At 45.9% G+C, this 12,570-nt stretch overlaps 1 protein-coding gene across 6 annotated transcripts in view; it reads left to right on the top strand.

Moving 5' to 3' along the window:
- The first annotated feature begins 8,944 nt into the window (after window positions 1-8,944).
- Window positions 8,945-12,570, top strand: part of SMARCA2 (SWI/SNF related BAF chromatin remodeling complex subunit ATPase 2) — a 118,584-nt gene continuing 114,958 nt past the window's right edge. The window contains exon 1 of one of the 6 annotated variants that reach the window (XM_074570862.1): window positions 8,945-9,116. The gene's annotated coding sequence lies outside the window, so the exon portion shown is untranslated. Of the gene's footprint in view, window positions 9,117-10,227; window positions 10,588-10,642; window positions 10,850-11,156; window positions 11,591-12,570 lie in introns of those variants that run through there. The other 5 variants (XM_074570864.1, XM_074570857.1, XM_074570860.1 and 2 more) reach the window with 5 other exon arrangements.

Raw genomic sequence — 12,570 nt, forward strand, 5'->3', positions numbered from 1 at the left:
TGCTTCTTTAGCCACAAAAAGCATTCAAAAAACCCAAATTTGTAGCCCTATTGAGAGTTTTTTCATTAAAGTATAGTTCTTATTATTCACTTAGAAAAAGAGTGCATGAGGCCAGATACGTCTGTTTGAGAGACAGAGGCTTTCAAACTGATAAAGGTTTTTAGAAGTCCTAAAAGTCAAACAGGTGGACCAGAACACGATGTTTTGAATGATAGCGGTCTCTCACAGAGATTACATTTTGCCTGGGCATTAAAGAGTGGTTGGGGAGAGGTGTAGGGCTCTGACTCATAAGCATTGCAGCAAACTAACACACAGGCTGTTCTGCCTTCGCCAGCCAGGACAATGGAGTGTCCCAGCACTGTGATGTAAAATCTCTTCAGCAGGCTTTATTTTCAGTTCAACAAAATAGCAGGGTGACTTTGCGAAATGGGCAGTAACAGGATTTCTCTTCTCCTTTGGGTCAGGCACCACTACCCTCTTAAAGGAATAATTTTGCCTTTGAAACTTGCACGTGTACTAATTTTACTTTTTTCAGCCTTCAGCATATACATCCAATTCCACCCTACACTTTCTCAACTGGAAATCTATTCAAATCCAAGGAAATCAGATCCCCAAATGATCCTCAGAACAAGCTGCTCTTTCACATCTTTGCAAGGACACTGCATCCTGTTCCACATCCCTAGACATCCACAAAGCCCCAGGGCAAGAATCACCACTTTATGGTTTTGGCTCAGAAGCAGTACCATGTCCACACCTCAGCTACCAATCACAGGTTACGCTGGAACAGCACAGTCAAGCTTCTGCCAGTTTATCCTCACAAACGCTTAAGAACCTAGTAGGCCAATTCCAGGAACATGCTCTTTTCTCCTGGCCCTACATCAAGGGTTGGTAATGTGGCTGATGGGAGAGGGAAAGGAAGCCTACCCATGGGGTAGTGTCCTATTAAAATATTTTATATGAATCTATCAGAATTTATGTCAGAGCTTAAGAAGAACACTACTTGAGCCTAATGTAACCCAGAGAAGCTTAGTAATTTCTCATAGGAGGTCTCCAGCGAAGTTGGGGAGAATAGTCTTCATTGCCGAGTCCCACAATTTCATGTACTGTCAGTTTTTTCTGCATTTATACCCAAGTTTCTGAAATTAATAAACACTAGATTTTCCAAGGTATGAAGACAGTATGTAGCTACAGCTGTTCCAAGAAAGAACTTTCTTTGCCAAGGCTAACTGCCCCTAGCTATCTCAGCTATGAAACTTAACATTTGTTGCACAAAATGAACTGGACAGTAAGTACCATTATCGCTATCCCACCCTGGAGCTTTCAAGCACATTATTGTGACTTACACAAGAACATGACTCAGGTAGACCAAAACATTCTGTATTAGAACAACACTTCATAAGAGTTTTTAAGTTTAACACATACAGGTCACTAAACAAGATGGTGAAGGCTGAACAGGCTCTACTTCTCAGAGAGACAACAGGCAAAGTCAGTGTAACAATGAACGAAAACCCCATGCAAGCTAAGGTAGCAGAGTTTGTGTGTATATAGGCTGAAGAACTCATTAGGGTTTCTGAAAGCAGCACACAGATCTTTTTTAACATAGGAACATCCCTGACTTAACTAGAATATGTGACTTTAAAATTATTTAACTGAATTATGAATCCCTTGAATGAATTCCTGTTTATGGATGGATGTCCTTTTCCAGATTCAGCTAGGTTTTTTTATTGAATGTTGCCTTCACCCATCACCACATTTCTTGCGAAGAATTAAGTTCTCTGTGATATGTTGAAAACACAGCCTGTAGCAGCATTGCTTTGGCAAAGTCTGATGGGTTGGCTCACACTGTTTACCTTAACAGAGAAAATTAACCTGATTTATCTGAATTTCTCATACTAGAGCATGGTCATATGAATTGCTGTGTCCGCAGATTCCTGCAAGCAGTGACTATTGTGAACAGCAGTGGCAGACAGCTGATGTCTACTTCTTCCATCGGTATAGCTGAATCTAGGGGTGTCCTGTCCCCTGTTCCATGGTGAATGATTTATTTTGGCTTCAAGATCAACTGACTAAAGCTAAACAGAAGAAAACTATTCTTATACCCTAACCATGGTGTGAACTTTGAATTAGGAAAAGTCTGTATATTGATGAGACCAGTATACTCTAGCTGAAATCAGAACTCCACACCTTAAATCACACACCTTCCTTATCAAGCAGCCATATTTCATGCTTATGCAACTGATTTAGTGAGGAACAAGCATAAATATAAAATAAAAACATCTCCAGATCCCTGTTTACCTATAACTGTTAACAACGAGCTCATAAGCAAGCAGGAACAGAACAACCTTAAGGCTACATCTTGCCATTATTCTACAAGTTGAATGGCAGCAGAAATGGCCCCAATTTATCCAGGGGCCAGATAGCCTCTGGAGAAGCTTACGCGTCCCAGGTCTGCTATGTGCCTTTGGCCTTTCTGATCAAACTGTGTAGCTGAGCAGATAGCTGTCACTCCCCTTGGGAAACTGTGTTACAGTACACAAGAAAACTGCCCTTGCACCTGAAAATATATTTAACAAAATTCTGAAACAGATAGCTCATTAATTGACCATTACCCTGCCTGTTTTACTGTTTTGTTTTCCCTTATCATCATAGCCTTTGGGTTAATTTCTGATAAAATACACTTTTGAAATACGAAGGCTAATGAGAAGTTCTTGGACTTGCCTCAGAAGTTCCACCTTTGGGTAGGAGGAAATCTCAACATATTCTGCTACTTGATACAGAATAGGCTTTTGTCTGGTTTACTTAGAACGCACTGATAAGTCTTATAATTTTATTTGATAGCTGCTATTGTAGCGGGCAAAAAAAGATGCCATAATTGAGAAATTGCAAATATATTCTACTGCTCAAGAAAAAAAAAAATATATTGATATAACCTGTAGTTTGCTTGTGGATTCACTGCTTTGTATTCTCAAACATGAACACATGAGACAGGCAATAGTGTCCCAAAATAATACTGTGAAAACAGAAAAAAAAATCTCTACTACTTCTCTTCAGAAAGTCAGACTTACGTTTTTCTCTGTGGTATTTTATTTTTTTCCTGGTCGCCAGTACGAGGATGTCCCCTCTTTCATGCTATGAAGTTATGTACGTATGTCAAGTATGAGAGAAAATGTGTGTTTAGTAAGGATGTAAGTCATGTTAGCAGCAGTTAGAAAAGTTAGGCCAGATTCAGCCTTATTTTGGTCCCATTGTCTTAAATGTGCTTCTATCTGGGGAAAACCGAGCCCATATTTCAAGAAGTGGAGACGGTACTCATAAATGGTTCTCAAATTTTGCAAAAACGGTAAGCAGTAGCTTATTTAAATGAGTATTTCTTAGCTAGTACAATTTCACCTTGTAGTCACAATGCATAACACTGGCATGAACAGCATTGATTAAGGAACAAATCTAGTGGAAGAAAGCATAATACAAATGAAAAAAAAAAGTAGGTATCTGTAGAAAGGAAGAAGCTGTGAAGTGAAAAAGTTAAACAATTGTGAGCAAAAAGATTCAAACACAACTCTCACAAATTGGATGAGAGGAAAGAAAAGTGCACAGAGGAGAAAAGAGCAAGCTATGGCAAATTCCACTGATCTGAGGATCCAGCTTTTTGTGATTGTGTCTTTGTGAACAGCAGGCCTGATATACAGAACAGTCCTAACATTTCCCTGGTACGTCACTGTGACTTATCCAGAATCCAAGCGCAAGTCACACTTTTCAAAGGCCCCAGTATTCATTGCCTAAATATACTTCCTTTCTCACCCAACTTCATACTGCAAACTAGAACTGATCCTGTAATATATACCATGCTTTGAGTAGTAGTCTGGCTTGAGTTGAGTGTTACTAGAAAACAACATGGTCCTCTATACTTGTTTTTCACTTTGACTAAATTGAATCACCCTAGTCTTCATTATCATACAACAAAGAATTCATTTTTCCCAATCTAGTACATTCACAACTTTTGCTGCTTACAGGATCAAAATTCTACAGTTGTAATTATCCTTATGTATTTCCACACTGTCCTCCAATTAGCACAATACCAGGAACACTAGAAGAAGCAAATCCCCATAGATTTTACTTCTGTTTCTTGTACTTAAGAGATAAACTCGGAGACTGTTTAAGGATGAGTAAATTCACTTTTGCAGTAGGAACACTATTAACCACAAAAAGCACAACAAAAGGGACTCTCCAAGAACTACTGGCACCACTTCAGCATTCTGGGTTTGCCCCACTGAGCCAAAGTTGTTTGACCACTGCTAGCAGGCAGTTTAACAGACCAGGAACAGCCAAAACTAGGAAACAGACTATCTTACCAAAAACACGCGAAAAGATAACTGGCTGCCAGAACAAGAACAGGTTAGCACCCAGGAACGATTGCTTAGTAACTGAGGACACCTCAGAGTCCTGGAGAAATCCATTCTGGGCATGGTTCTATTCAATATTCTTTTTAATTGCTTCAGTGATGAGTTTGTTTATAAAATCTGCAGCTGACACAAAGCTAGCGGGATTTGGTGAGCACCTCAGAAGAGAGGACTGGAACTGAAAATGATGTTGAGAGATTGCAGAGAAGCTCAAAAACCATTAAGATAAAATTCAATAAAATCAAGTGTAAAGTGATACTCTTGCAAAAACACAACAACAAAACTGGGACCACCTGGTTAGAAGAAAAACAGCAGCCTGAAAAAACAAGGAAAGACATCAACACCACAGTGTGCTTCTCCTCTCCCTTAAAATATGATATCAAACCTAACTTTGGAATTCCGTGGACTACAAAATAAATAGGAACACTAATACATTATCACTGCAAGCCAACCCACCTTTCTCACATACAGACTTCAATCTGGAATGTATTCAGAAAGGTTCTTTAGACAAAGGACGTAATCATTCCCCACTCTTAGCCTTGAGAAGACCTCAGCTGAACACTATCGTTTCGACATCACAAATACACATCGAGACTTTAGAACAAAGGAAGCTACTTTGAAAGGGGCTCTATCTTCTAAACCTATGAAGACAACTAGATGAACATGTAAGCCTCCAGAAAAAAAAAATGCTGAGAGGAAAAGGGAACCAGTACCAAGCACATTCATGGAAGCTGTATGAGAACAGAAATTTTACTTTTAATTTAGAAAGCAATTACATCTTCCATAAGAGAAGGAAAGACTCTAACCAGCTCTAACGATTACTTTGTTGCCAATCACATCAGGCTGAGATGCACCATTTCAATGGAGTATGGCTCACCTGTAATATTATACACTGAGGAGCAATAGATGGGTAGGTATCCTTCCCTCCAGGATTCACGTACTTCAGGAAAAGTAGTGTTCCCAGTTTACAATGGGTAGGGAATGAGAAGACTTTTGCAGGGAATACCAGCAAAACAGACACTACCCAGTGTTTCTTATCTCAATGATTTACTTCATCATCACAAGGTTTGCCTTCACTGCTTAATAATAATAAAAAAATGGCCTTTTTCTTTGTTAGTTACCCAAGACACATGAACTATCTTGGTGTAAGACAAGACACTTCCACCTTACTGTTGCAAACTCATGGAAGCCAGTCTTACTTCCACACCTGACAATGATCTCAGTGAACATATCTCACTGTAATACTGAAGTATCTTGCCTCCACCCCATTTTCACCTTTGAAGGCCTTGATTAAAATTCAAACAAGTATGCTTTCTCTTTGTTTTTTGGGGCAAATGCTATCCACTAAAGCAGCAGACATATGCAAAAACGTTACACGTTTCCGTAAGGCAAGTCTTCAGTTTGTTCACTTATGACTTCCCTCCACATGTCAAAAATCCTTTTCATTCTGGTTATTTATGTACAAACCTGAGCATGAAGCCATCTACACGGAATGTTCTAGCTTAAACCCATTTTCACTTGCCACCTAAGCTAAGCAGCTGGACTTTGCTAGGAACTAGTTGGGGCGCTAAAAAGGTATGCCTTTCTGGCACTTCTGCTAAGTTGGTAGCAGGAAAGTGCCACAACAAACTGTTACGTCAGGGGTTTCGAGGTGGTAATGTTGAGGTTGCTGTAAACACCTGCAACTCCCTGATGGTAATGACCACTAATGACCTTCTTTTGGTATAAGAGTGTCCCTGCAAGAGTTCCACTGATGTATCAGTTTCCAAACAGTTTTAATTATATTGGTATAATTCCTCACATAAACAAGCTTCAGTTCCATAACAAAATGGCACCTCATCTCACCATGGTACTTTATCCAGTTTGAAAACTTTATGTGCAATTTTACTGTTGTCAGCATCATCCAAAGCATTAATTCAGTTAAAGGCCCTCATCTTTTTTTCCTTTTGCTAACCTAGACAAATCAATCAGGGGGAAACAAATTTATCCTTTAGCATGAGATTATTCACCATGTTTGCGTATGCACTACATATGAAGCTTCAGCCACCCAAGTCTCATATAGTGAGCACTCATTAATCCTACTAATTTCAGTAAAGATTTTCACATCAGTTGAACATGCCTGCCTTGACAGAAAACATGTTTTCCAATCACTCAAAACAGGTTACAATGAGATTAAATGATACTTCACCAAAATACAAAAAGCCTTCAGATTGACATCAGCAACATGCCCATTTGACTGGAGCTTTTGTTGCCCCAAAATGAAACTGGCTGCTACACCCTTCCCAAAATAAATGTAATTCTTAACTAAACATAGGTGCCTTTATCCCAAAGTGAAGTGAACTTTTTTTCTTTTGCCTGAAGGACTAATTTTATATTCTTTTTTTCTTCTCCATATGCCTTCCACCAAAAAGAATGGCTTGACCGGTTTTAGAATGGTTTGAGTGCTGCTGAGTCAAACAAGCAGCTGAGCTGTCTTGCAAGGAAGCTTCCCCTCCAATACTTAACGCTTGTTTTCTTTTATGGAGATAGAAAAGGCAAAGGGCCCTCAGATTCCCCCTGGGGAATGGAGGAGAGAGAGAAGAAAATTAAAAAACCCCAAACTGCCTAATGAGAGTTACAGTAGGGTATGATGGAAAAAATAAGAAAGGAAGAATCCCTTTACCTCTCTCATTTCCATTAGCATAATTTTCCAAGAATGTTAACTACATTCTTTTATCTCCAAGACACCAGGGTGCAACTCACAGTTTAAAACAAAGCTAAAACCAAAACTATAAATTATTCGTGGATCAAGAGTTTACGTAATGATATTGGCTATTATGTATACACAGATTTGAATTCTTCCATTTCTTTGATTTCGTTCCCAAGTAAATATTCTTCACAGACAATGATGAACTGAAAATATAGCCTTTTAAATATTTTATTTATTTATTGGATACTTAGCGCTGACCAGTTAACATAATTCTTACACACTTATCCTTTAGCATTTTGGTAGTCATTTTACTTAACAAGTAAGATTAAGCTAACGACCAAGTGACACCACCTTGAAAAACTACAAAATGCTAGTAATTAGCACTGTATAGCCAGCATTGAACTTGGTGATTACCGGTCCTATTCAACCAATAAAAAAAGCACCAAACTAAACACCAGGTTAACAATAGCTGTCACTTAATGACCACAAAGTCCATTTGGTGCTCCCAGCATCACTTCAGGTCCTTAACTACTCCACCTGGCCACCGCAGAGGAACTTCAGGTTAAAACCCTGTCACCTGAGCATCTGTAGCTGCTACTGGTTTTAATACTGAAGTTCCTCTTAACATTTTTGCTCCATCGCACAAAGTGAAATCCCCAGTAAGACGGTTACACTAGCTTTAGAACGGTAAAACACTTCCCATATGAAGAGATAAAAAAAGATAATCACATATAACACCACATGCGGTAGTTTGGCTGTATTTTTTGTAATGTTGACTCCACAACTGATGTTCAAAAAAAAACCCCTCAGACTGGCAGGCCCATTACTTTAATGAAGTACTTAGTACGTGTACATGAACAGGTAGATCTTCGGCAAACAACGTGAGAGCTCTGCAGCGTTGGCTGCAGATCAGGTAAACGATCTGCAACATAAAATAATAATGGAATACAGTACCACCACGCGCAGTCGAAAACTGTACTTCCAAACCAACTGTTAAAAAGCGAAAAGGACGGAAGCGAGCGAGACGGAACGCAGATAATTGCACTATTCACCCTTCCCACCCCTAAGAAACATGAGATCCACCTCCGCTCTCCGCACAGCCTTGTCCCGTCGGGCGACTACTGCCGATGGCCGCCTCCAGACCTGCGACAAGCGGCAACGGGCTCTTCCCGAAGGCCGGGCGGTAAATCACCGCCAGCCCCGCCGCCGCCGGCACCGGGAGCCCACCGGTCTGACTGACTGACAGTCCTGTCTGACTGACAGGCCGCTTCGGCTGAAACGGTCTCGGCACCCTTCTCTTCGTCCACGACGGCACCCTCTGCCATCGGGGACCGGGGTGTAAGTTTCGTGACAAACGACAACGCCCTTCCGTGCCTTTTGGTTTTGTTTTCCCACACCCCCCCCCGCAATCGCCAGGTACAGGAGACCCCAACGCCCCCGAGGCCGACTCCTCCTCGCCCCGGCGGCGGCGGGCTCGCCTCCGCACGGCGGAATTACAGCACCTTCTTCACCTCTCCCCACACTGCTCCCGCCGCCGCCGGCTCCTCACGGAGGGAGCTCCCGTCCCTCCCCTCAGCACCTACGAGCTGGGGAGGGCCGCGGAGGAACCGCCAGCGGCAGCCAGGGCGGCCCCACTGCTGGTCGCCCGGCCGAGCAGCGTTGCCCACGGCCTGCGGGCGCGCGCTCGCTCACCCACACAACGATCTCCGCCCGCCCCCTCCCCAACCCCTCGGTTGAGCGACAGGTAACCAGCGCCAATAGAACCGCCATTTTTGCGCAGGGGGGCGGGCACTGCCTGTCTGGCGGGCCAATGGGGAGGCCGCTTCCTGAGCAGCGTCCCTGGTGAGGGAACGCTGGCGGCGGGAGGGGGGCCGGAGGAGGGGCCGGAGTTTCGGAAGAGGAGGGAATGGCTGTCACCGGTGAAGTCATGTTCATAATATAGTCCCTCGCTTCGGTTCCGGGCTGGGGTGACTCACCGAGGGGGGAGAGGAGCGACACCCAGCACGGCCCTCGCTCCACCCGGGCGGAAGGTAAATATCACTTACAACTCGGTCCGCCCCCCCCTCCCGCCCCGCTCCGCTCCCCGACCCTGTCACGGCCGTGTCTGCGCCGGCCTCTATTGTCGGTGATCGCGGCGGCACCGCACCGTGTCCACCTTACCTCCCTTCCTCCCTTCCCCACACTGGCACCGTTGTGCCACCTGCTTCCTCTCCTCCACCACCTCCGGCGCCCGGCCCGCTCCAAATATTTATATCCCCCCCACCCCTCCGGTGGGTGGAGAGAAGAAAAGTTTTGATCCGGTATTTCTGGAATAATCACGGTGCAGATCTCCGGGGTGGGAGGGTGTGAGCGGGGGGAATCCCCCCCGGCCCCCGGTGTCGTTGGTGGCTGGTGTGTGAGGAGTGACACGGGGAGTCGGGGCGCCGGGACGGCGCCTGGGTAGCCGCGCTGTGTGGCGTTGATCGCCGGCGGGCTCTCACGGGCAGCAAACCACCAGCCCGTGGCCACTTCTCGGTGCCACCGTGTCACGGGCTCCGGGCTACGCGACCGGGGAGATAAACAGATCCGGGGGAACGACAGACAACAAATACCCAACCCCACGCCGCGCTCCGCTGGGGCTGCTCGGCGGGCCGGGGGCGGCCTCGCCCGCTGCCCCACCAGCTGCGGGCCGCCCGGAGGGGTGCGTTTCGGCGGCAGCCGGGGGGTGTCAGGGTGAAGTTCAGGGTGTCCGGCGCGGCGGGGTGTCTGTTTCTCTGCCGTGACACTGGCTGGCGTGGACCCGGTCGGGGAAGGGGAAGCGGGGAGACATGAGGAATGAGGAAGATGGTGCGTGGGGGAGCGGTCTCGCCTGTTGAGAGTGGCGGCGTTGCCCGTCAGAGCCAGGGAGGCCATGATCCGGATAATCTCCCCGCCTGCCTGTCACAAGCACTACACACACACATCGGGGAGGGGGGGAGGCGGTGGGGGCTGGGACTTCGCCCGACAGGCTTCAGCTCCTGTTGCTTTTCAGTCTTGGTTTATAACTGTGCAGTCAGTCACTCCTGCTGGAAAGGTGTCGCGATGTACTTCCCAAAATAGCTTGTGTCCCCCCCTACCCCCCCCGTTTTCCATGCAGAAATCATGCTCCCGCCTTCCCCCCCCCCGCCCCGTTGCAGCAGTCGTCGAAGCGGAGTAGCACAAAACATGCGCTTGCAATTTTGTAATCGCCTTCCAAGCAAAAACCATTTTATTTCCGGTGTGCACGGAAATTTTTTTTTTTTTTTTTTTTTTAAATTTTGACGGGGTCGGGCGGGAGCGAGGATGCGTACGCAGGTAGAGGCGGCTCGTCTGCTCCGTCGGGAGAGGGGGAACGGCGGTGGTCGGCACCGGGAAAAGTTCTCTCCCCTGCCGGAGGCAGGCAGCGGGGCCGCCGCTGCAGCCAACGCCCGGGAGGAGCAGAAGGGCAGCGGAGCCCGTCCCCGGGGCTCCGGCTGGGGAGAGGGAGGCGGTGGCAAGCGCCGGGTGTGTGTGTGGGGGGGTGTGGGGGGGGTGGTCTTTCCCGTCCCCCTGCCCCTGCGAGCGGCGGAGGATCAGGAAGTCACCGCTGCCACACACAGGCGTACGGACATGTTTGGTCGGCGTGACATGGTGGCGGAGGGAAGGAGCGGCGGGGAGACGGGCCCAGCCCAGCCCTGAGGCGTGTGTGTGTGTGTGTGTGTGTGTCCCAACCCGGCTGCTCGCCCGCCTGCTGCCGCCGCCGAGCTCCCCCCGCATCGCTGTCGAGGTACAGGGCCTTGCGGGGCTCGCCGCCGGGAGCGGCGCAGCCATTGCTCGGCGGAGGGTAGGGGGAAGGAGGCAGCGGGGCTGGATCTCCAGGCAGGGGTGTTTCAGAGCTTGTCGGCCGGGGCGAAAACTTTCCAGAGAGGCCGGAGCGGCGTGTGTGTGTGTGTTGGGGCGGAAATAGGGCCCCGCCGGTTGTGCGCGGCCGCCCCGGCGCCGTTGCCGGGGGATGGCGGCGCGGCGCCGAGGCCTACGCGTACCGGGCGGCAGGGCCGGAAGAGCGGCCGGGCTCTGCCGCCGAGGGAGGGAGGGAGGGAGGGAGCGGGCGGCCCGCCCGGCCCCGACACATGGTGTCCCCCACCAACACGGCTCGTTATGTCCGTGGTGCGGGGGGAAATGGAGGTGCTTTTTTTTTTTTTATTTTGTCTCCGCCCCCAAATTTATGATGGTGGAACAACAAACTGCACAGGGCTGGAAAAGTTACAGCTCTTCTAAACTCGAACTGAAGTTACAGTTAACTATAGTTGGTTTGTTTGTTGGGGTTTTTTGTTTGTTTGTTTGTTTTTCTTCCTAAGCGTGCATCATGGTCAAGTAAAGAGAGTGGTTAAGTGTCAGCGTCACTACATAGATCGCACCGAAGTGGGTTTTCCTTGGTATCTGCTGCTTAGGTTTGATATGCAGACTTTCCAAACTTTAGGTTAACGCTGTTCTTTTTAAGGTGTCTTTTGAGGAGTATTTTAGATAGGTAAGTAAATAAGCAACTAAAGAATTGAAGATTTTTTTTTTTACTTTTAGCTTTTTAAGTATTCTGCATGCTTTCTCTAAAAAAAAATTATATGGGATCTGTGACACGGCATTGTTCCGCTTGTGTTCTTTTCTGTTTTGCCCTAGGTTTCTTCGCTGTTACTTGATTTTAACCACAGCCCCTAAGACCCAGACAATGAACGTTGTACCGGAATTTAATTCCTCTAGTAGTATACCAGTTACATGTTCGGGGTGGGGCAGTGTCTTCTGTGTAAATTAGCATTGTTGTGCAAATAAAGGCACACTTTCTCTTCGGGAGCCTAATTGCCCTCTTAATGTCTTTGACTTTGTTTCTTTTGTCCTTCTGTTATTCTAAGGCAAAAAGTGGTGTACCAGAACAATAGGATGGGAGGCAGATTTTTGTGCTCATATATATCAATAATAGAAAGCAAAAAGATTGTATGGGTAATGAACATTTAAAAATAAATCTAAAGTGTATCATACAGCATATGTGGACTTGACAGAGCTGAAGGTAAAGCTTCATTAAATACAGCATTTCTCTCATGAGTTATGTCTCAGCTTTAGGACTGGTATTTCTGCGGTGTTTCATAGAACATGTGCCAAAAGAGTGTGTTCAAAGTAGTCTTAGATCTTTTCTTTTGTTCATTTCTGAAGTGAGCGTTTCTTGTCAAGTTTGAAAAATGCTTTCACCAACACCTGAGGCTTGGAAATTGACAAGAGAAGTGCTCCAGCTATTCTTATATTAAATGTATTCTTGACAAAGGTCTATACGAAATTAATATTTGCAGATACATTTTCTCAATTTTTGTTGGACTTTTGAAGTTAAGGTCAGAATGTGCACAGTAGCAACTTTAAAAAATGTCTGCACTGGCACCTCCAATTTTCATAGTCCTGATTAGTAATACCGCTGTGAACTAGTAATCCTATTCAGAAGGAGACTTTTCATTCTTTGTATGACTG

Source organism: Larus michahellis, chromosome Z (genome assembly GCF_964199755.1).
Source record: "Larus michahellis chromosome Z, bLarMic1.1, whole genome shotgun sequence".
NCBI classification, from domain to species: Eukaryota; Metazoa; Chordata; class Aves; order Charadriiformes; family Laridae; genus Larus; species Larus michahellis.